This window comes from Plecotus auritus, assembly GCF_963455305.1.
Source record: "Plecotus auritus genome assembly, chromosome: 10".
NCBI classification, from domain to species: Eukaryota; Metazoa; Chordata; class Mammalia; order Chiroptera; family Vespertilionidae; genus Plecotus; species Plecotus auritus.
The window spans coordinates 240,251-264,441 of NC_137785.1; the positions used below are offsets into that span (position 1 = coordinate 240,251).

The window sequence follows — 24,191 nt, forward strand, 5'->3', positions numbered from 1 at the left end:
GCCGGACTACAACTCCCAGGCACCCCCGCGGCGCGCCGCGCCAGGGCCGCTCCCAGGCGGTGGCCATCTTGTCGGGGCCACTCGGGGCGGCCGACGAAGTCAAGGCGACCAGGAAGAGAGCCTTCACCCATATTCCCCCGGCGGTCCAGCGGGGCAAGGGGACACCTGCGGGGGAAGGGGAGTCGGGGCACGCCAGGCCGCAAAGTCCCAACAACCCCTGCGTGGGCGGCGACGCAGGCCAGGAGACCAGTGATGCCCGACCAGGAGGGCGTCCACGCGTGGGGTGAACCGAAAGTTGGAGCAAGAAGGAGCGGGGAGAAGACTGTGCCGGAAGTGCTGAGTGGGTTAGAATCGGTTGGTAGGAGACGAGACTGGTTATTACGTCCTTTAGGGAGAAAGCAGGGCGCTTTGGGCCGGAAATGAGCCGTGGCTAATGCTCAATGTGGAGGAAGAGGGGCGGGAACAGGAAGGGCAGCCTGTAGGGGGCGGGGCTAATGTCCTCCAAGTTCCTAGGATTGGAGGAGGGGCAAGCCGGAAGCTTGGGGCGGGGTTAACGTCCTCTGTCTCCTGGTGGAGGGAGCGACAGAGGTACGCATGCGGGGGCGGGGCTAAATGTGCGTCGAAAGCAAATGGAGACGGAAGGGGCGGGACTTGGAGTGCTGGAGGCGTGACTAAGAGCAGCCCAAGGGCTTATGGGGACTTTTCCACCCCGGAAACCAAGCGAGGGGCGGTGAGAAGGTTTTGGTTCATCGTGACCCAGATGCCGGGGTTGGGGAGGGTGGGTCTTGTCAAAGATAAACCAGAGCTGGATAGACGTTAAAGCGGTGAAAATAAATTTTTTTAAAAATATATATTTTTGTTGATTTCAGAGAGGAAGGGAGAGGGAGAGAGAGAGAGAAACATCAATGATGAGAGGGAATCACTGATGGGCTGCCTCCTTCACACCCTCTACTGAGGATGGAGCCCGCAACCCCGGCTTGCTGCATCCTGACCTCCTGGTTCACAGGTTGATGCTCAACCACGGAGCCACACTGGCCGGGCTGAAAGTAGATTTTATTCAATAATAATAATAATAATAAATTATAACAGGGGAACAGAGACTCCCTTATTGAACCTGGCTTAATTCTGAATACAACCAGAACAAGTGGGGGGTTATTGACAAGGAGCAAGTTGGATTGGGATGGGATGGGGTTGGGGGGTGGAGGTTGTTGGTGGATAGAAAGTTACAAAGAGGAGCTATCAAGTCGTTTTGGGGGAGCTTGAGGGGGGTTCTGGTTGAAGCCACCTGAAAGGATTCTTGCTAGGGGCAAGCCAGGGTAACCGGATGTCAACTGGGGGGACTTATAATGAGGAGGAGGAGGAGTTTTATTAGATAGCAAGGTTAGGGAATTCCTGACCAACTGAATTACCACGATTCTTGCTAAGACGTTTCCGGAGATGAGCCTTGGTGGAGAAAGGGTGCAGAAGGACCTGCCTGAAGTTTGCGTGAGCAAAGAATCCTTGTTCTAGGACGGTGGTCGGCAAACTCGTTCGTCCACAGAGCCAAATATCCACAGGACAACGATGGACATTTCTTTGGAGAGCCACACTTTTTTAAACTTAAACTTCTTCTAACGCCGCTTCTTCAAAATAGACTCGCCCAGGCCGTGGTATTTTGTGGAAGAGCCACCCTCAAAGGGGCCAAAGAGCCGCACGTGGCTCGCGAGCCGCGGTTTGCCGGCCACGGTTCTAGGAGCCCAGGTGTCCATGTCTAGGAAATGGAACAAGTCTGTCACTGCCGGGACATGACCTGTGTTCTTCCTTGAGCCCTGGTGAAGTATTCTCTTGCCTTCCTTAGACTCCAGCATCCGGTATTCTCTCCTCTTCCTCAGGTCCCAGGACGCAGGCTCTGATGTTCTCTCTCTTGGTGCCCTGGGCTCTCCCGTGCTCCTCAGGCCCAGGACCTGGTCTCCTTGCAGGTCTCAGCCTCCCTGTGCCTCCCTTTGGGTCCTCTTGTTTACTGCCCGCTGAACGTGTTGCAGAATTTATTAAGTTTTATGGCCACTGTGCAGGGCGTCCACTTGCAGGCTGTGTTATCCAGGAAGTCTGTCGATTTTTGCAGGTAAATATTTACTCAGAGACCATCCAGGTGTCTTTGATCCTAACAGCATTTCTTTGGAGTCTTTTGGCCATTATAGATGAAACACCATCCCCATTCCAGGCTCATTTAGTTTCTTCAGTTTCCATAGTTGGACTTAAAATGGCCCTAGGTAGCGTGACAGAGCCATGTTAATCAGTCCTGTTGTTTTATCGTTTTGTTGTGGATGTGTCTGTGATGCTTCCAGTGGTTCACCATCAAATCTGATGGAAGCTTTTACCATCTTAAGGAAGCAAACCCCCTTGGAGGTGCTTTTACTTATTTCTTTTTATATAATATAGAATAAAAGCATGATTTTAGAATAAAAGGTGATTACAAATTGATATATTATTGAAGGTTGACTTATGAAAGCCACTTTAATACAACTTTTAATGACTAATTTTGTTCTTTTTTCCTGCTTAGCGAATTAAGCATGCTATTTAAGTTACCATAATTTGATTATGTTAAAAAAAAAAGCATTTCTGAACAAATATTAACTGTTATGCATGTAAGATGTCAAAAATGTTTTGCACACAGGGACCCAATCCCTTGTTGAAAACCTTAAGGGCCAGTAGTGTTTTGGAATTCACAAGTGTTTGGATTTCAGCAGGATAGTAAGGTACATACATTACTCAATATTTACATACCAAGAGATCTGGGCCACCTCTGGCCATCAAACACTTGAATATATCTGTAGCAAAATATGTGAAGAGTCACACTAGGTTAGAGAAAGACAAAGTTAGTTTGTTCAGGTAAATTTTGCTGATACATAATACAGGAAGAAACTTTTCATTAGAAATGTATTTGGAATTTAGAATTGGAGCAAGGCATTGTGGATCATGTATGAAAATGGATGGATTATCAATAATAGTTGTTTCTTTCAATTGCAAAGTTTAAGTTGTACTTTTTTAATATGCTCCCTGTAGTCAGACTCACATGTTTATTAAAATACTGAATTGTCAAAATATATTAACATTCTTCATATGCTTTCTTTAATCAATAGTCCACTGTTTGTTTAATTTAAATAACATATGACTAAGAATAACAGATATAAAACTATATACTGTCCAAATCAGTATGGTAGTGGGTGGCATTCAGTTGAGGTCATAAACCAGTCATGTGACCGAATCATGAACTTGTGATTTGATCACCACTCCACCATTATCTCTTGTTTCATTGCACAGAGCATCTCAAATTTTTTCATGTGCAGAGGAATACATGTTTAAAATTCATTTAAAAAAAGAGAAGAAAGATACACCTTTCTGTCTTTAAACCATGAACCTCTAGGACACTTCTCGGGGCTCCTCAGAGCTTGAGAACTAAAGGTTGAAGAAGCAGGAATTAATTATTTGGCATTTCACCTGTACCATAACTATTTCCCAGAAAATACGCTCTGGAGTCTATTTATCCCGGCTCCACATTTCCTCTTCACCTGTTCTCCACACCATCAAAGATAAGGTCAACTTTACGGTCATCGGGACCTGACATAGCACCTGGGGGAAGGTGAGGAATCTGAGCTCTGAGCAGAGGCAGACCACAAATGGCACGTCTCCAAGAGGAAAGTGGCAAGTCCACAGAACGCTGGACAAAACCAGTCAGTCCGGTTTGGAGTAAGCCAGCGCTTGCCTCTGTATCCTGTATCCCACAGTGTGTGTGTGTGTGGTTGCAAATAACTGAAAATCCAAACAATCCAACAGACTGTGTTCCCGCAGCAGAACTGCAAGTCTCAGTCGGTGGCTCCTGGTACTGGTTAAGCTGCCCACCCATGTCACCCAGGACCAGACGCCTCCTTTCCCTCTTGTGATCCTCAGTGTGCGGGAGTGTTTCATGCTTCGGCCACGGCGGGCGGTGTAGACAGAGGACAAGCCGGCCACGCGCTCACTGCTGGTCCTGGGTGCGAGCCATTTCAACATTTCTCTCAGCCTTAGGGTGTCAACCGTTTCCTCTGAGGAAACTCTACTCCCACCTTTTTTTTTCTTCTCGGTTTTGTTTGTTTGTTTCTTCTTTTCCATCTTTCTTCTCGAGTCTCTCTTGTTTGTTCACACGTCTGCTCAACATCCATGAATAGACTCACAAAATGAAAGAAGGATCTGCCGCCGAAACCGGTGTGGCTCAGTGGATAGAGCGTCGGCCTGCGGACTGAAGGGTCCCAGGTTCGATTCCGGTCAAGGGCACGTACCTTGGTTGCGGGCACATCCCCCGTGGGGGGTGTGCAGGAGGCAGCTGATCGATGTTTCTCTCTCATCGATGTTTCTGACTCTCTATCCCTCTCCCTTCCTCTCTGTAAAAAATCAATAAAATATATTTTTTTTTTTAAAAAAAAAAGAAAGATCTGCCCTCAGCCATCTGAATTTAAACATTGCTGGACTTCTTGTTACCACAAATCAGATATAAAACAGACCTAAATGCTTGCTGTAACTATCTGAAAGATAAAATGTACAGATAACACAAACACACTTAAACCCAATCGGAACATTTTATAAATCCACGAGATGCCAATAAACCAGGCAGGATAGCAAAGATACAGAAATCAACACGCTCGCGTACACACAACATCTCTATAACCTTCACAGGTATGTTGAAAAGGAGATTCGTTTTCCAGTAGACTCATAGAAACAGAGAATGCCTGGGATTATGGGAAATTCAGGGGGCCTTCAGGAAGATAAGTTTCTGGAAAGAATGACAAGTTGAGCCTGCCTAAACGAAAAACAATGCTTACCACGCGCCAGGATGGGAAGGCCGGTGGTGAACCCCAAATTATCGTTACGCTCAGTGCAAGAGCAAACGGGATTCCATCCGGCCCTTTGGGAGCCTGGACCTCGGACTTTGCTCTTTGCTTGCTTCCTCGAATGTGAGGGGAGGAGACGATTGCCACTCTTCACAAGAGCCGACAAGTTGGATTCAAACTCATCTTGAGAAACGTCCCCAGGAACTAGTGGTTCAAAGCATGCTCCTTGTCTTTTCAGCAATAAACAAAGCCATCGAATATAGCAATAAAGTCACAATCACAGGATGGTTTTTTGGAGGTGGCTGAGGCATTCATCTTGCACTTAGCAGGTTGGCACCACTGTTTTGAACTGAGGGGTGTGATTCTTTTCAAGCACCTTTTTATTTTTTCTCACCCAGAGAGGACTCTTACTGTCACCAGGGACGGAGGAATAGTGATTGAGGGATGAAGCCACCACATCCTCTTGGTCCCACTATGTTTTTTTTGTTTTATTTTTTTACTAGCGGCCCAATGCACGAAAATTCGTGCAAGAGTAGGCCTTCCTTCCCCCGTCCGCCAGCACCAGCTTTCCTCTGGCACTCGGGACCCAGGCTGCTTCCCTCTGGCCACTGGCAGGCACCCAGGACCCGGGCTTCACTCCGGCCCCTGCTTTGTCCAGAAGGACTTCCGGAAGGACGCCCGGAAGGACGTCCGGTCTAAGTAGCATACTACCCTTTTGTTATTATAGATTGATTTCAGAGAGGAAGGGAGAGGGAAAGAGAGAAACATTAATGATGAGAGTCACTGATCGGCTGCCTCCTGCACGCCCCCTCCTGGGGATTGAGCCCACAACCCAGGCATGTGTCCCCGATCAGAATCGAACCTCTGACCCTTCACTCCGCAGGCCAGTGCTCTATCCACTGAGCCAAACCAGCTAGGGCAGTGGTCGGCAAACTGCGGCTCGTGAGCCACATGCAGCTCGTGAGCCGCGGTTTGCCCCTCTTGACTAATGAGTTTGCCGACCACTGTCATATACTACCCTTTACCTCTTTGCACACAATATGCCACAATTGCCTAATCCTTACAGCTTCCAACTACACGGTAACATTTAGTCTAGTCCAGTGGTCGGCAAACTCATTAGCCAACAGAGCGGCAAACCACGGCTCGTGAGCCGCATGTGGCTCTCGAGCCGCAGTTTGCCGAGCACTGAGCTAGGGCCCACTGTGCTTTTTTAAAAAAGATACATTTTTATTGATTTCAGAGAGGAAGGAAGAGGGAGAGAGATATAGAAACATCAATGATGAGAGAGAATCATGGATTGGCTGCCTCCTGCACACCGTCTACTGGGGATCAAGCCCACAACCCGGGCATGTGCCCTTGACCGGAATCGAACCTGGGACCCTTCAGTCCACAAGCCAACGCTCTATCCATGAGCTAAGCCGACTAGGGCGTACTGTGGGTTTTTACATCATACCCTTGGGCCTCCGGAGTGTCTCCTGGCCGCCTCTGCAGCCGCATGGCTGAAGAGATGGCCCTTCCTGCTGACTACAGGGGATCTCGACTCTGTGGGATGACCTCCTCCCGAGAGGAGTGTCTCTGGGTCAGGTGAGCAAGGTTCGGAAGCCGGTCGGGAGCAAGAAGGGGTTGTAGACGACGTGTTTTGGCCACAGGTAACAGAATCCGCCACCATTCGTTATCTGACATTGCGTGACGTCCAGAGCCAAGGCTTCCAGGGGTGGTTCCGGGGATGGACGCGCCCTTCGCCAGGCGCCCCCCGTCTTTTGGCTCAGTCCTCCTCGCTATCGCCTTGGTTGTTCCTAAGGCTTGTGTCCTCCTGGTCTCCCGGTCGTTGTCACCGTTCCAACTATCGCATAGAGCCATGCAATATTTGGCTTAAGTGATGAGCATCAGGGAGTGTATTTGTTTCCTTTGCCATTATACCAAACTAGAGGCCCAGTGCACAATTTCATACACCAGTGGGGTCCCTCGGCCTGGTCTGTGGGGATCGGGCTGAAACTGGCTCTCTGACATCCCCTAAGGGGTCCCGGATTGCAAGAGGGCACAGGCCACATTGAGGGACCCCACCAGTGCACGATCCGGGCCGGGGAGAGACGTGGGAGATGGCCAGCTGGGGAGGGACCACAAGAGGGCTTCAGGCGTGTCCGGCCCGTCTTGCTCAGTTCCAATCGGTAGACCCCAGGGGCAAGCTCACCTACCGGTTGGAGCAGCCGTGGACAAACTACGGCCCGCGGGCCAGATCCGGCTGTTCTATCCGGTTCTCTTGCTCTCCCCTCCGCTCCTTTACTTTGAATTTATATTAGTTCACACAAACACTCCATCCATGCTTTTGTTCCGGCCCTCCGGTCCAGTTTAAGAATCCATTGTGGCCCTTGAGTCAAAAAGTTTGCCCACCCCTGGGTTGGAGCCTCTGCCCCCTGGTAGTCAGTGCATGTCATAGATACTAGTCGACCAGTCGACTGTCTGCCCCCTGGTGGTCATTACACATCATAGCGAGCAGTTGAGCAGCCTTAGCATATCATTAGCATATTACGCTTTGATTGGTTGAACAGCCGACCTGTTGACCGGACACTTAGCATATTAGGCTTTTATTATATGGGATTACCACAAACTGTATGGCTTTAACCGAGCACAAATTTATCATCTCACAGCTCTCAAGGTTAGACATCCAAAATGGGTCTTGCCAGCCCTAGCAGGTTTGGCTCAGTGGATAGAGCATCGGCCTGCGGACTGAAGGCTCCCGGGTTTGATTCTGGCCAAGGGCACATGCTGGGTTGCAGGCTCAATCCCCAGTAGGGGGCGTGCAGAAGACAGCCAATCAGTGACTCTCATCATTGATGTTTCTCTCTCTCCCTCTCCCTTCCTCTCTGAAATCAATAATAATAATAATAAAAATATTGGCAGGGCTGTATCCCTTCTAGAGTCTGTAGGGGAAAATTTGTTTCCTTGCCTTTTCCAGATTCTAGAGACCACCTACACTGCATTCCTTGGCCTCTTGCTCCATCACCAAAGGCAGCAGTGTAGTATCTTCAAGTGGCTCTCTCACTCGCAGTCTGTCATCACATTGCCTTCTTTTAAAATTATTAAGTCCTGCCAAAACCGGTTTGGCTCAGTGGATAGAGCGTCGGTCTGCGGACTGAAAGGTCCCAGGTTCGATTCCGGTCAAGGGCACGTAACTTGGTTGCGGGCACATCCCCAGTAGGAGGTGTGCAGGAGGCAGCTGATTGATGTTTCTCTCTCATCGATGTTTCTAACTCTCTATCCCTCTTCCTTCCTCTCTGTAAGAAATCAATAAAAATATATTTTAAAAAAATTATTAAGTCCTCACCCAAGGATATGTTTAGTGACTTGAGAGAGAGAGAGAGAGAGAGAAACATCAATGTAAGAGAAAAATCAATTGGCTGCTTCCCGTATGCACCCCAAACAGGGATTGAAACCCACAATCTAGGTATGTGCCTCTGCCAGGAATTGAACCCACCACACATTTTTGGTGTGTGGGACAGCACTCCAACCAGCTGAGCCACCTGATCAAGGCATCACATTGTCTTCTTTGACTCTGACGCTCTTGCCTCTTTAAATATATATATATATATATATATATATATATATATATATATATATATATATATATATATATATATATAAAATTTATTTATTTATTTATTTCAGAGAGGAAGGGAGAGGGAGAGAGAAACATCAATGATGAGAGAGAAGCATTGATCGGCTGCCTCCTGCACTCCCCGCACTGGGGATCGAGCCCGCCATCCAGGCATGTGCCCTTGTCCAGAATCGATGTGGGGACCCTGCAGGCCGACGCTCTGTCCACTGAGCCAAACTGGCTGGGGCTCTCCTGCCTCTTCTAAAACAAGAACCATTGTGCCCTGGCTGGGCAGCTCTGTTGAACATACACTCAAGTTGTGGGTTCGATCCCCAGTCAGGGCACATGCAAGAATCAACCAATGAATGCAGACGTAAGTAGAACAACAAGCCCTAGGTGGTTTGGCTCAATGGATAGAGCATTGGCCTGTGGACTAAAGGGTCCTGGGTTCGAGCCCAGTCAAGAGCACATGCCCGGGTTGCAGGCTCCATCCTCAGTGGGGCGCGTGCAGGAGGCAGCTGATCAATGATTCTCTCTCATCATTGATGTTTCTCTCTCTCCCTTTCTGAAATCAATAAAAATATATTTTTTAAAAAATAAGGAGAACAACCAATTGATGTTTCTCTCTCTCTCTCTCTGGAAAAAAAATAAAAAAACAAACAAACAAAAAATAAGCAAGGGCAATTGTGGTGACATTGGGCTCACAAGTAATCCAGGATAATTTCCCTATCTCAAGATCCTTAATTACATCTATAAGGTCTTTTCTATCCTGTAAGAACTCCCCTTCTCCCTTTCCCCAGAACACTTCAGATACCCACTGGGGCAGCTGTGGGTGAGGTTGCTTCCCAAACCCAGCCTTTTAGGGGATTTTGGTCAAAGCTTGTGAGGTTTGCATCATCCTTAGAGTATGGATACCTCACCAGGCTGTGGTGTGTCATTTCAGTCCTGAGCGGACACCGGCGATGCCCCTGGAAGAGTGAGAATGCACACCGTTTTCTGTGATGCTTGTTTTAAAGTTAATAGCAGAACGCCACCTGTGAAACGTTGGTGAGTTTCTGTAAAGCTCCGTGATTTGTTTGAAGGGACAGCATTTGGATTATGCAGGGAAAACATGGATGGTCTGTTTCCCAGTTTGCTTCTGTGAATATCTATCTATCTATCTATCTATCTATCTATGTATCTATCTATCTATCTATATATCTATCTATCTATACACACACATATATATATATATAATATTTTTTTTATTGATTTTTTACAGAGAGGAAGGGAGAGGGATAGAGAGTTAGAAACATCGATGAGAGAGAAACATCGATCAGCTGCCTCCTGCACACTCCCTACTGGGGATGTGCCCGCAACCAAGGTACATGCCCTTGACCGGAATCGAACCTGGGACCCCTGAGCCCGCAGGCCGACGCTCTATCCACTAAGCCAAACCGGTTAGGGATATATATATATATATGCCTAAGCGAACCAACGACCAAAGGACCGGTCAACCGGTCGCTATGATGTGCACTTACCACCAGAGGGCAGGCCCTCAATGCAGGAGTTGCCCCCTGGTGGTCAGTCTGCTTCCACAGCCAACCTCCCTGTGGCCTGCGGGTCCCCCCTCCCCACCCCCCGCCCAATCAGCCCCTATGGCCAACCAGGCTGAGGGACCCCACCCATGCACGAATTCATGCACCGGGCCTCTAGCTCTATTATAAAGAGAGATCTCTGTGATACTCAAAGATGAATGCTCTGTGCGTGACACTTTAAATTTGGTGGTTCTCCGACTCATATGTGATGTAAGAAGATAGATGCTGCCCTGGCCAGGTGGCTCAGTTGGATAGAGCGTTGTCCAAATACAACAAGGTTGCGGGTTCAATCCCCAGTCAGGGCACTTATGAAACAACCAATGGATGCATAAACAAATTGATGTTTCTTTCTCTTAAAAAAAAATCAATAAAGGGGTCTCTTTCCCCCTCCCCATGTGGGAGTCTGTACTTATTTTTCAATAACTTTCCATGTCTGCTATAAAAAAATCAATAAATAAAATATAGATGCTGTTGTCTTTTTAAAAAAATATATTTTATTGTTTTTTTACAGAGAGGAAGGGAGAGGGATAGAAACGTGGAAACATCGATGAGAGAGAAACATAGATCAGCTGCCTCCTGCACACCTCCTGGGGATGTGCCCGCAAACAAGGTACATGCCCTTGACTGGAATCGAACCCGGACCCTTGAGTCTGCAGGATGACGCTCTATCCACTGAACCAAACCAGTTAGGGCTAGGGCAGTCATTTCTATGAGACATTGTTGTTCAGGCCTAGACTCTGAGTCCCCTTGAATTGTGTTTCTGTTGCGAATCAAGGGCATATGTAGAGCATAACTGTTCATATCTGCTCATCCGTGATTGCAGGGAGCCACAGTGCAAAGTCTTACTACAGCTTTGTCATATTATATCCAACTAGAGGCCCGGTGCACAAATTAGTGCACAGGTGGGGTCCCTCAGCCTGGCTGGCAATCGAGGCTATTTGGGGGACTGGCCAGCTGCGGGGAGGGACCTCAGGAGGTTAACTGGCCAGCACCCCAATCAGAGCCAATTGGGGGGACTGGCCAGCAGAGTAGAGAGACCACGGGAGGTTGGTCAGCTAGTCGGGGGGCCGGCCAGGCAAGGGGAAGGGCCGCGGGAGTTTTGTAGGCTGGGGAAAGGGGCCGTGGGAGGTTGGCTGTGGGAGCGTACAGACCACCATGGGGCAGCTCCTGCATTGAGCGTCTGCCCCTTGGTGGTCATTGCACATCATAGCGACTGGTCGACCGGTCATTCAGGTCGTAATGGTCACTTAAGCATATATATATATATAGCTTAAGCATACATATATATATATATATATATATATATATATATATATATATATATATGTGAGTTTCTCTAATCTATATGAGCTTCCTGGTGTCAAATAAGGTGAAAATCCTCCTTGAAAACCTGCCACGTTGACCCTATGCGTCCTGTTCTCTAGTATGAGTCCTTGTGTTGAAAAAAGCGAGGACACCCCCTGAAGTTCTTCCACACCAACTCCGCATATAGGGCTCCTCCCAGTAGGAGTTCTCTGACGTCGCATCACAAGTGCTGAGCTGTGTTCGATGCCTTTCCCACGAGGACCACACCCATGATTCTCTCCAGCGCAAGTTCTGTGATGTGGAGTAAGAAAGGCGAAAAGGCTGAGACCTCTCCCTGAAAGCTCACGTTGTAGGGTTTCTCTCCTTGATAGGTCCTTAGGTGTGAAGCAGTCTCCGCTGGGAAATAACTTCCTGAATTCACCGCAAATATAATTTCTCATAAGTGTAAATGCTCTCCTACTGAGAAAGGGGTCATTTGTGCCTTTACGTTGGTAGGGTTTTTTACCTATGTGAGTTCTGAAGCATACCGAAAGGTGAACTTTCTCGAAGGCTACCCCATATTCAACACATTGGTAAGATTTGTCTCCTGGACCAGCTGGTGTGGTTCAGTGGGTTGAGCATTGTCCCATGCACCAGTGCGATTCCCGGTCAGAGCACATGCCAGGGTTGCGGGCTTGACCTCCAGTGGGGGGTGGGGAGCAGTGTGGGAGGCAACCAATCCATGTGTTTCTCTCTGCGTTTCTATCTCCCTATCCCTTTCTCTCTAAAATCAATAAAAAGCATTTTTTAAGAGATTTGTCTGCTGAGTGATTTTGCTCATAGTTAAAAGGGTTGAGCTCTGTCCAGACATCTCTACGCCCATTACATTTTTATGATCTGTCTCTACTGTGACTTTACTGATGTCATTGTACCGTGGAAGGAGGATTGAGTTCTAGTTAACTTTCCCCCCAAAATCATTATTCTTGCTGCCTCTGTCCTGAATCACTATTTCCTCAAGGGCCATATATTCCACCATCTCTCCTGGTTCTGCTGCTGCTGCTGTCCTGGCCTTGGCCAAAGGTGGAAGGATATAGTTCATCGCTGTGAATCTGTTTACAGGACAGCATATGGTTCTAAGGGAAATGTAAGGCTTTTTGGTTAAGTCTGCTTTTGTTGTCGTTGTTGTTAATCCTCACCCGAGGATGTTTCTTCCATTGAATTTTAGAGAGTAAAGACAAGGGAGGGGTGAGAGAGAGAGAGAGAGAGAGAGAGAGAGAAGCAAAACATCAATGCAAGAGAGATACGTTGATTGGTTGCTTCCCATGTACGCCCCCAACTTTGTCAGGGATCGAGCTTACAAAGTAAGCTCGAGCTTACCCAGAATTGAACCAACAACCCTTCGACCTATGAACCAGGAGGTCACGGTTCGATTCCTAGTCAGGGCACATGCCTGGGTTACTGGCTTGCTCTCCAGTGGGGGGGGGGGGCATGCAGGAGGCAGCCCTCAATGATTCTCTCTTATCAATGATGTTTCTATCTCTCCCTCTCTTAAACCAATAAAAAAATATTTCAAAAAAAATGTAAACCAGCCCTAACCAGTTTGGCTCAGTGGATAGAGCGTCGGCCTGCGGACTGAAGGGTCCCAGGTTCCATTCCGGTCAAGGGCATGTACCTTGGTTGTGGGCACATCCCCAGTAGGGGGTGTGCAGGAGGAGGCGGCTGATTGATGTTTCTCTCTCAACGAGGTTTCTAGCTCTCTATCCCTCTCTCTTCCTCTCTATGAAAATCAATAAAATATACATATATTTTTAAAAGTAAGGCTTTCATGGATTGTGTAGTGGACTTGGCAATAGTTTCCCAAAGATGTCCATGTGCTAATCCCCAGAGCTTGAGAATATGTGACTTCACGGGGGCGGGGGGGGGGGGGGAGGGAAGGGACTTTGCAGAAGTGATTAAGGTAAGCCTCTTGAGATGGAGAAGTTGTCCTGGATTATCTGGGGGAGGGATCAACATAAGCACAAGGGTCCTTCAAAGTGGAAGAGGAATGCAAACGAGTCAGAACAAGAAAACAATTTTTTTTTAAGAGAAAGAAACATTGATGTGCTGTTCCACTCATTCATGCATTCATGGGTTGGTTCTCAGGTGTGCCCTGACTGGGTACGGACCCACAACCTTGGTGTAGGGAGAGGATGCTCTAAGCCAGTGGTCAGCAAACCGCGGCTCGCGAGCCACATGCGGCTCTTTGGCTCCTTGAGTGTGGCTCTTCCACAAAATAGCACGATCGGGCGCTCACGGACAGTGTGATTAAAACTTCGTGGCCCATGCGCAGAAGTCGGTTTTCGGCCTGGGCGAGTCTATTTTGAAGAAGTGGTTCTAACGCCAAGCCACACTCAAGGGGCCAAAGAGCCGCATGTGGCTCGCGAGCTGCAGTTTGCCAACCACGGCTCTAAGCAACTGCGCTGCCAGCCAGGGCTGAGAAGGCATTTTGATGACGGAATCATACGTTGGAGTAATTCAGAGTCATGAACCGAGCAATGTGAGTGGAACTCTAAAACATGAGTGTTTAAAAAAAAAATTGATTTAGAGCCCTAGTTGGTGTGGCTCCGTGGATAGAGCATCGGCCTGGGGATGGAAGGGTCCTGGGTTTGATTCCGGTCAAGGGCACAAGCCAGGGTTGCAGGCTTGATCCCCAGTGGGGGGCGTGCAGGAGGCAGTCGATCAATGATTCTTTCTCATCATTGACTAGAGGCCTGGTGCACAAATTCGTGCACGGGTGGGGTCCGGCCAGCCTGCCCTGATGGGGGCCCATTCGGTCAGGCCAGCAGGGGGGAGGGGCCATGGGCGGTTTGCTGGCCAGCCCACCCCCAAATGGGGTGTTGGGGGCCAATCGGGGACTGGGCCGGCTTGGCGGGGGCCGGGGGGGGTGCAATCGGGGCCCAGATCAGGCTGGTTGACTGCCACAGTGCGTGTCATAGCCACCAGTCATTCTGGTCATTCCACTGTTCCCGTCACTGGGCATTTATATATATATATATATAGATAGATAGATAGATAGATAGATGTTTCTATCTCTCTCTCCCTCTCCCTTCATCTCTGAAATCAATAAAAAATATATATAGCCCTGACTGGTTTGGCTCAGTGGATAGAGCGTCGACCTGCGGACTGAAGGGTCCCAGGTTCGATTCCGGTCAGGGGCACGTGCCTTGGTTGCGGGCACATCCCCGGTGGGAGGTGTGCAGGAGGCAGCTGATCGATGTTTCTCTCTCATCGATGTTTCTGACTCTCTATCCCCCTCCCTTCCTCTCTGTAAAATATCAATAAAATATATTTAAAAAAAAAAAAAAAAAAAAGAAGAAGATCAGAAGCCATACACACTAAGGGGCCAGACCCTGATGGAGCTGGGGCAGGGGCAGGGGGCGATGGAGAGGATTCAGATCTGGTTGTTGTCCAGATTCTCCTTCAAAGAGGTACCTTGCTGTCAGCTGTGGGTACCTTCTGGAGCCAAGATCACACTCATTTCCCAGTCGCCTTTCACCACGAAGCCAGCAAGGCCACGAAAAACTCAAAGAATGTTTGTCCCTGCTGGTGAGTGTGGGTGGCAGAAGTGTGAATATGTCTGTTTCCGAGTGTATAACTAACCTATTCAAAATGTTCACACGCAGCCCTGGCCAGGTAGCTCAGTTGGTCAGAGCATTGTTCTGATACACGCAAGGCCGTGGGTTCGATCCCCAGTCAGGGCACGTACCAGAATCCACCAAGGAATCCTAGCTCATAAAGAGGGAATATGCTCATTGACCATCACTCCGTCACAAAGATGGCTGCACCCACAGCTGAGGCCAAGTTCCCTTAAGGAGTCTTAAGGAGCAATCAGCAGGGACCTGAGGCTACGCCCTCCCGGCCCGTGGGGCTTGACAGGGGACCTCAGGCCTCGCCCCCTGCCCCGGAGCCAGGCGGGGGACCCCAGGCCACGCCCCCTGCCTGGCGGAGCTTGATGGGGGACCTCATGGTGCACTTCCCGTCCTGGTGCTGGGCTAGGGGATCTCAGGCTGATCCCTCCCCCACCCCAGTGCCAGGCTAGGGGACCTCAGGCCGTGCCCCCCACCAGGTGGGGCTTGACAGAGGACTTCAGGCCACGCCCCCCATCCTGGCACTGGGCCAGGGGACCTGAGGCTGCGCCCCCCTACCTGGCAGGGCTTGACAGGGAACCTCAGGCCGTGCTACCCACCCAGGGGGGCTTGATGGGGGACCTCAAGGTGCACCCCCCAGTGCTGGGTCGGGGGAACTCAGGCCGCACCCCCCGCCCAGCGGAGCTTGACTGGGGACCTGAGGCTGCGCCCCCTTGCCCAGCAGGGCTTGACAAGGGTGGGACTGGCTGGGTCTGGATCTAGCCCAATGGGGGGGCAGCCAGGTCTGGGTCTCACACGATTTTGAGGTGCATGTGGGTGGGCGGGGACTAGACTCTGGGTCCTCCTTTTAATATGCACGAATTTCGTGCACCGGGCCACTAGTGCATAAATAAATGGTACAACAAAATAAAATAAATAAAATGTTCATACTATGCAGCATAGGCCTGCGGACTGAAGGGCACCTGCCAGGGTTGTGGGCTCGATCCCCAGTAGGGGGTGTGCAGAAGGCAGCCGATCAATGATTCTCTCTCATCATTGATGTTTTATCTTTCCCTCCCTCTCCCTTCCTTTCTGAAATCAATAAAAAAATTTTTTTTTTTAAATGTTCAGCCCCAGCCGGTTTGGCTCAGTGGATAGAGCATCGGCCTGCGGATTGAAAGTTCAATTCCGGTCAAGGGCATGTACCTTGGTTGCGGGCACATCCCCAGTGGGAGGTGTGCAGGAGGCAGCTGATCCATGTTTCTCTCTCATCGATGTTTCTGGCTCTCTGTCCCTCTCCCTTCCTCTCTGTAAAAAATCAATAAAATATATTTTTTAAAAAGTGTTCATACGATGCTCTCTAGCACTTAGGAAGTTTACTTCCAACAGGTCTTCCTAAAAGTCCCTTAGGAATGGTAGCGGATATGCATTGAAGGTTAGTGTGCCCAGAGCAATTCCGATACTAGGGGGTGCCTGAAAAGAGGCATGCAGTGGTGTGTTAATCTAGATGCACAGAAACAAACCCAGTCTTAGAAGAAAACTTTACTGTATTAGCAAATCCAGCCCTCTCACAGCCCTCTAATTGTCCTGATGTACAAATAATGAAGGTGCGTTTTAGAGAGTTGAAGTCTTTTGTTCTAAGTTTTGGAGTTAGAAAGCATCTGTGCAAATCTGAGGCAGAAGCTGTGTCTAAAACAGGGGTGGGCAAACTTTTTGACTCAAGGGCCACAATGGGATCTTAAACTGGACTGGAGGGCCGGAACAAAAGCATGGATGGAGTGTTTGTGTGAACTAATATAAATTCAAAGTAAAGGAGCAGAGGGGAGAGCAAGAGAACCGGATAGAACAGCCGGACCCGGCCCGCGGGCCGTAGTTTGCCCATGGCTGGTCTAAAACCATAGCCACTATGCCCTAGCTGGCTTGGCTCAGTGGATAGAGCGTCGGCCTGTGGACTGAAGGGTCGTGGGTTCGATTCCGGTCAAGGGCATATGCCTGCGTTTCGGGCTAGATCCCCAGTGTGGGGCATGCAGGAGGCAGTCCATCAAGGGTTCTCTCTCATCATTGATGTTTCTATCTCTCTGTCCCTCTCCCTTCCTCTCTGAAATCAATAAAAATATATTTAAAAAATAAAAATTAAACCATAGCCACTCAATCCCAAAATATACCCAATAATGGATATGTGGACAGTGACAAAGCACATATTGTCAAATGTTAAGTGACTTACCTAGGGACTGGGTACACAATTGTGAAGAGGTTTCTGAACACTTGAAAATGTTCTTTTTTTTAAAAAAAAATATTTCTTTATTGATTTCAGAGAGGAAGGGAGAGGGAGAGAGAGATAGAAACATCAATGATGAGAGAGAATCATTGATTGGCCGCCTCCTGCACACCCCCTATTGGGGATTGAGCCTGCAACCCAGGCATGTGCCCTTGGCCTGATTCGAACCTGGGACCGACCCTTAAGTCCTCAGGCTGACGCTCTATCCACTGAGCCAAGCTGGCTAGGGCGAAAATGTTCTTTTTAAAAAATATATATTTTATTGATTTTTTTTTTTTACAGAGAGAGGGATAGTTAGAAACATCAATCAGCTGCCTCCTGCACACCTCCTACTGGAGATGTGCCCGCAACCAAGGTACATGCCCTTGACCGAAATCAAACCTGGGACCTTTCAGTCCGCAGGCCGACTCTCTATCCACTGAGCCAAACCGGTTAGGGCTGAAAATGTTCTTCATAGAATGCTGAGGAAAAATAAACCCTGTAAATGCAATATTTTTTAAGGTTCACATATCTTTGGCTGAGGAAATTTTCTCATTCGTTTTTAGACAACCAATCCATTGATTCTTCCTTTTATTAAAAAAATACTCTAAACTTAGGGTGATCACTTAATAAGTTGTATAAACGTGCAATCACTATGTTGTTCACCTGAAACGAATATTGTATGCCAACTGTCATTGAAAAAAAATTTAAAAATTATTAAAATATTCTGGTAAAAATACCTAGGGTGGCAAGAAGTAAATTTCAGCCATGAGATAAATAGTCCTCTACCGCCCCCTATAGGCCATGGCTGGTCCTTGGTGTATCGCTCCAAAGTGTGAATCTGGAGTTATGGCTGCAGCGAACCCTTGGGAGGCACCAACCATTCTTGCTTTGTGAACTTCTCCAGGCTACATCAGATCACAAATATTCAAGCTGAAATTAACCAGAAAAAACAAACAAACACCGAAATTGAACTTCTAAGACTAGAAAAAGATACCGCGGATGTTTCTTCATCCTTCCTTTTTGGCTCAAAAGCATTGTACTGCCAAAACCGGTTTGGCTCAGTGGATAGAGCGTCGGCCTGTGGACTGAAGGGTCCCAGGTTCGATTCAGGTCAAGGCCATGTACCTTGGTTGCGGGCACATCCCCAGTGGGAGGTGTGCAAGAGGCAGCTGATTGATGTTTCTCTCTCATCGATGTTTCTAACTCTCTATCCCTCTTCCTTCCTCTCTGTAAAAAATCAATAAAATATATATTTTAAAAAAATGCATTGTACTTTGCAAAGCATGAATCATCGTTTGGAAGCAGTGCTGAAGGAGAAGGGGTCCCTCAGGCAAAGACGAAGTCAGGAAAACCTGCCCATTGAAGCTATTTATCACAGGGACCTGGTACATTTGCTGGAAGTTGGTAGTAACTTTTCCATGAGAGATTAGAAACCCATCTTGACACAATTAGAAATATTCCTCATTTATTTTATTTTTTTAAAATATATTTTTTATTGCTTTCAGAGAGGAAGGGAGAGGGAGAGAGAGATAGAAACATCAATGATGACAGAGAATCATTGATCGGCTGCCTCCTGCATGCCCCCTACTGGGGATCAAGCCAGCAAACTGGGCCGGAATCGAACCTGGGACCATTCAGCCCACAGGCCGATGCTCTATCCGCTGAGCCAAACCGGCTGGGAGAAATATTCCTCATTTAGATGCAAATATAAAGTCAATGAGCAACGCTTTAGCCAAGATGGATATTTTGGTGAATGAGACAGAAGAATATGAGGCAGAGAATACATTCAAGTGGCAAGAACAACAAAAGGAAGTTTCCTCTGAATCCCCAGAATATTCGCTGGAGAAAATTATCTTCACACACAGGATGTTATATCGCCTCCTTTACTTTCCACTTCTAAAGTCCATGTCCAAAAGGTGAATAAAATGAAGTTCGTGTCCAAATTATTAACGGCCAAATCATTCAACTGCTTGTTTTTGCTGATGGGTAGCCACATGAAGTCCATTTCTCTTCAATGGTAACAGGGGTGGTTATCGGCGTTGTTGCTAGCAGTACTGAAAGAGCCCTAATTGAAGTACTAAGGTTCCAAGTCCATGAAGACCAAACTAAACTGTCCTTTTCTTGCATATATTTAAATTCCACTTTTCTTTTTTTTTTTAAATACACTTTTATTGATTTCAGAGAGGAAAAGACAGGGTTAGAGAGATAGAAACATCAATGATTCTCTCTCATCATTGATGTTTCTATCTCTCTCCCTCTTCTCTCTCCCTCTCCCTTCCTCTCTGAAATCAATAAAGAAATACATTAAAAATTTTAAAAAACAATAAAAATAGCCCAACCAGGTGTAGCTCAGTGGTTAAGCATCCTCCTATGAACCAGGAGGTCACGGTTTGATTCCCTGGTTGCGGTTGTGGGCTGGATCCCTAGTGGGGGCGTACAGGAGGCAACCGATCAATGATTCTCATCGCTGATGTTTCCATCTCTCTCTTCCTCTCCCTTTCTCTCTGAAATCAATAAAAATGTATTTTAAAAAATTAAAAATAAAGCATGATGGGTCTCAGGCTCTTATTCACCTGCTGCTTGAGTTTGAGTCCCTCTGACGACTTTTCCTTTCACCTGTGGGGTCATATAAAAGCCTGATGGCCCTGAGCCCTAGCCGGTTTTGCTCAGTGGTTGGAGCGCCGGCCCTCGTATTGAAGGGTCCCAGGTTCGATTCCCATCAAGGACACATTCCCCAGCCCTGATGGGCGCCCGAGGAGACAACCAATGAATGTGTTTCTCTCACATCCATAGTTTCTCTCGCTCTGTCTCTCCAGCTCCTAAAAATCAATGGGGAAAAAAAATATAACCTTGGGTGAAGTCCAAAAAAAATAAAGGAGCCCTAGCTCGTTTGGCTCAGTGGATAGAGCATCGGCCTGTGGAATGAAGGGTCCCAGGTTCGATTCCGGTCAAGGGCACATGCCTGGGTTGCAGGCTCCATCCCCAGTAGGGGGCGTGCAGGAGGCAGCCAATCAATGATTCCCTCTCATCATTGATGTTTCTATCTCTCTCTCCCTCTCCCTTCCTCTCTGAAATCAATAAAAATATAATTTAAAAACATAAAATAAGCCCTGACCGGTTTGGTTCAGTGGATAGAGTGTCAGCCTGCGGACTGAAAGGTCCCAGGTTCGATTCCGGTCAAGGGCATGTACCTTGGTTGCGGGCACATCCCCAGTAGGGAGGTGTGCAGGAGGCAGCTGATTGATGTTTCTCTCATAGATGTTTCTAACTCTCTCTCCCTCTCCCTTCCTCTCTGTAAAAAATCAATAAAATATATTTAAAAAATTTTTAAAAATCTAATAAAATAAGAAATAAATTTTAAAAAATGGCCGAAACCGGTTTGGCTCAGTGGATAGAGCGTCGGCCTGCAGACTGAAAGGTCCCGGGTTCGAGTCCGGTCAAGGGCATGTACCTTGGTTGCGGGCACATCCCCAGTGGGAGGTGTGCAGGAGGCAGCTGATGGATGTTTCTCTCTCATCGATGTTTCTAACTCTCTATCCCTCTCCCTTCCTCTCTGTAAAATATCAATAAAAATATTAAAAAAAGAAATAAATAAAGGAAAGAAAGGGAGAGAGAGAGAAAGAAAGAAAAGAAAGAACACTATTTGAAAAACAAAAAAAGCCTGTTGTCTCCGGGGTCCTCCCCGAGTGCCTTAAGGACCCTGACTTCTAGGGCCCGCTGTCATTTCGCCTGGCGGCCGCTAGAGGCGCTGCGGACCAGGCAGAGGCGATGGGCGGGGAAAGGGGGTGCGCGCGAGTCCTTCTGCGCCGGTGTAAGCCAGGCAGCGCCTCTCTCCCACGGGCTGCAGCTGCCACCTCGGAATGGGTCACAAAAACAGTCACCTGAGAAAAACTCCAAACATCACCCCACAGCGGGCCCCCCTCACACCACAATGCGCGCGGTGGGGCCTCCGGGCACGCGCACATCCGGGTCCCGGCGCGCGCACGCAAGCGCACGCAAGCGCACGCGCACTCGCCCCAACATGGCGGCCGCCGTCCCCGCCGCCACTGCCGCTGCCGTTGCAGCCGCCGCCGCCTGCTCGCCTGCGGTGAGTCCGCCGCTCCCCCTCGTATTTCGGGGTCTCCGTTTCCCTCCGCGGGGAGTATCCGCCGGGTCCCGCTGGGTCGTGAGCGGCGCGTGGCGGGCGGGTATCAGGGAGGCAGTGGGCGCGGTCGGCTCGCTGGGCGGGGTCGGCTGGGCCCGCCTGCCCTCGCCTGTGAGGACGCCCCCGGGGCGGGAGAGGATGTTTATTTGGGTGTGAGGACCCCCCCTCACCCCCCGGCCTTCCTGTCCCTGGGGGAGCTCAGCCGTTCCGCGGGGGGGGGGTCAGTCGGTCCCGCCTCAGGGACCGTTTGGCGCCCGGCCGCCTGGTGCCCGGGCCGGGCCGCGGGGTGACCCCCTCTCCCGCCTGAAGGGCAGCGGCGCCGGGGTCCCGTCCGTTCACCTGCTCCCCGCCCCCCCCCCCCCCCCCGTCCCCCTTAAGAACCCCCGCGTGCGGCCTCGGTGCGGTTCCCCATAAAGGCCGTGGTTTTCCATCTGTTTTATGGCCGTTTTTTGGCGTTTTCTCTTCCTTGGTTTTCGGGGTTCATTTCCCCGGCTCCTCTCCCCCGAGGAGTTCATGGTGAGTTTTCCCGCCAATGGAAAAGGGGAAACCCTGGCGCCCCCTTATACCGACCCGTGAGTGTCTCCTGTACTTGCTTGATCTCATATATGGGATGTCCCCCTGCCCCCCCAAAAAATGTATACACACTTTGAATAATCATCAAGGCAGCGTTGATGAAAATGCGTTTTCTATTTTATTTATTCTTTTTTTTTTATGAAGTTCTACTTTATTTTTTTTTAATTGTTTGAAGTATTACAAATAGTAGTACATATGTCTATTTTTTTCCCCCCATGGACCTCCCCCCTATTTTATTTATTCTTATTTTTTTAAAAAATATATCTGTATTGATTTCAGAGAGGAAAGGAGACGGGAAAGAGAATACAAACATCCAGGATGAGAGAGAATCACGGATCAGCTGCCTCCTGCACGCCCCCTACTGGGGATCCAGCCAGCAACCCTGGCCTGTGCCCTTGACCGGATTCGAACCCGGGACCCTTCAGTCCGCAGGGCGGTGCTCTATCCACTGAGCCACACCAGCTAGGGCCCGTTTCATTTTAAAATTGTAATAAAATAAAAAAATTGTAATAGAATCAGCTGTTCAAGTGTATATACATTTTTTTTGGCGGGGGGAGGGGGGACACGCTGTATTTCTCCCTGTCATCCATTAAATCTTTTTTGGGGGACATACTTAAATGAAGTGGCAGGTACCATCAAGCTTCCCCCTTAAATACCTCATTGTGCTTAACATCCAGTTAGAGTTCAATACTATTTTTAAAAAAAATTTTTAAAGAGACTTGTTACTATTACTACTATTTTAGAGAGAGAGACGGGGGGGGGGGGGCGGGGAGAGAGAAACATTGATCTGTTGTTTCGCTTATTTATGTAGTCATTGGTTGATTAGAGTTCAATACTATTTTTTTTTTTAGAATACTTTTTATTGGCCCTAACGGGTTTGGCTCAGTGGATAGAGCGTCGGCCTGCGGACTGAGGGGTCCTGGGTTCGATTCCGGTCAAGGGCATGTACCTTGGTTGCGGGCACATCCCCAGTGGTGGGTGTGCAGGAGGCAGCTGGTTGATGTTTCTCTCTCATCGATGTTTCTAACTCTCTCTCTCTCCTTTCCCCTCTGTAAAAAATCAATAAAATATTTTTAAAAAAAGAATACTTGTTATTGATTTCAGAGAGGAAGAGAGAATCATCCATCAGCTGCCTCCTGCACGCCCCCCCACTGGGGATGAGCCCACAACCCAGACATGTGCCCTTGACCGGAATTGAACCTGGGACCCCCCACCCCCACCCCCACCCCAGTCCGCAGGCCAACGCTCTATCCACTGAGCCAAACCAGCCAGGGCAATACTATTGTTTTTTTGTTTTGTTTTGTTTTTTCTTTTTTTAAAAAATATATTTTATTATTTGATTTTTACAGAGAGGAAAAGAGAGGGATAGAGAGTTAGAAACATCGATGAGAGAGAAACATGGATCAGCTGCCTCCTGCACACCTCCCACTGGGGATGTTCCCGCAACCAAGGTACATGCCCTTGACCGGAATAGAACCCGGGACCCTTCAGTCCGCAGGCCGACGCTCTATCCACTGAGCCACACCGGTTAGGGCAATACTATTGTTATTTAAAAAATTTCGAGGCACAATTGGGGTACAGATCTTCATGGTACCACTCGATGAGTTTGGACAAATGCAGCCCAAACCTCAGAATTATCATCACCCCGGAAAGATCGCTTATACTTTGCCAATTTAAAAAAATGTGGTTGTTAGGCAGTTGGGCTTATGAAAACGTTTTAGGTGCCAAACCTTTGTTTGGTTTATTTTCCCCAGAGTAAGTAACTTTCCTCAGTTCTATTGCTTGTTTTTTCTCCCTTCCCAGCCCACTTCTTAAAATTTAATTTTAATTTTCCAATGACAGTTGTCATTCAGTATGTTAGTATAAGGTGTACAGCCTGGTGCAGTGGTCGGCAAACCGCGGCTCGCGAGCCACGTGCGGCTCTTTGGCCCCTCGAGTGTGGCTCTTCCACAAAATACCACGGCCTGGGCGAGTCTATTTTGAAGAAGTGGCGTTAGAAGAAGTTTAAGTTTAAAAAATTTGGCTCTCCAAAGAAATTTCAATCGTTGTCCTGTTGATATTTGGCTCTGTGGGCGAATGAGTTTGCCGACCACTGGCCTAGTGGTTAGCCATTTATATAATTTATGAAGTAACCCCCCTGAAAAATCCCACCTGGCACCATACATAGCGATTATAATATTACTATTTTAATAATAAAGTGTTAAGCACTTAATTTTTATTATCATCATTATTTTTTAATTTTTTTAAAAATATATTTTATTGATATTTTACAGAGAGGAAGGGAGAGAGAGAGAGAAAAGAAACATCAA

At 48.2% G+C, this 24,191-nt stretch overlaps 1 pseudogene across 1 annotated transcript; it reads left to right on the top strand.

Annotated features, from left to right (window-relative positions):
• The first annotated feature begins 6,339 nt into the window (after positions 1–6,339).
• On the top strand, positions 6,340–21,256 carry LOC308235268 (HAUS augmin-like complex subunit 2; annotated as a pseudogene). Its single transcript has 5 exons — positions 6,340–6,428; positions 18,022–18,201; positions 18,435–18,634; positions 18,865–19,081; positions 21,230–21,256. The product of its transcript is annotated as an HAUS augmin-like complex subunit 2 (transcript).
• The last annotated feature ends 2,935 nt before the right edge of the window (positions 21,257–24,191 follow it).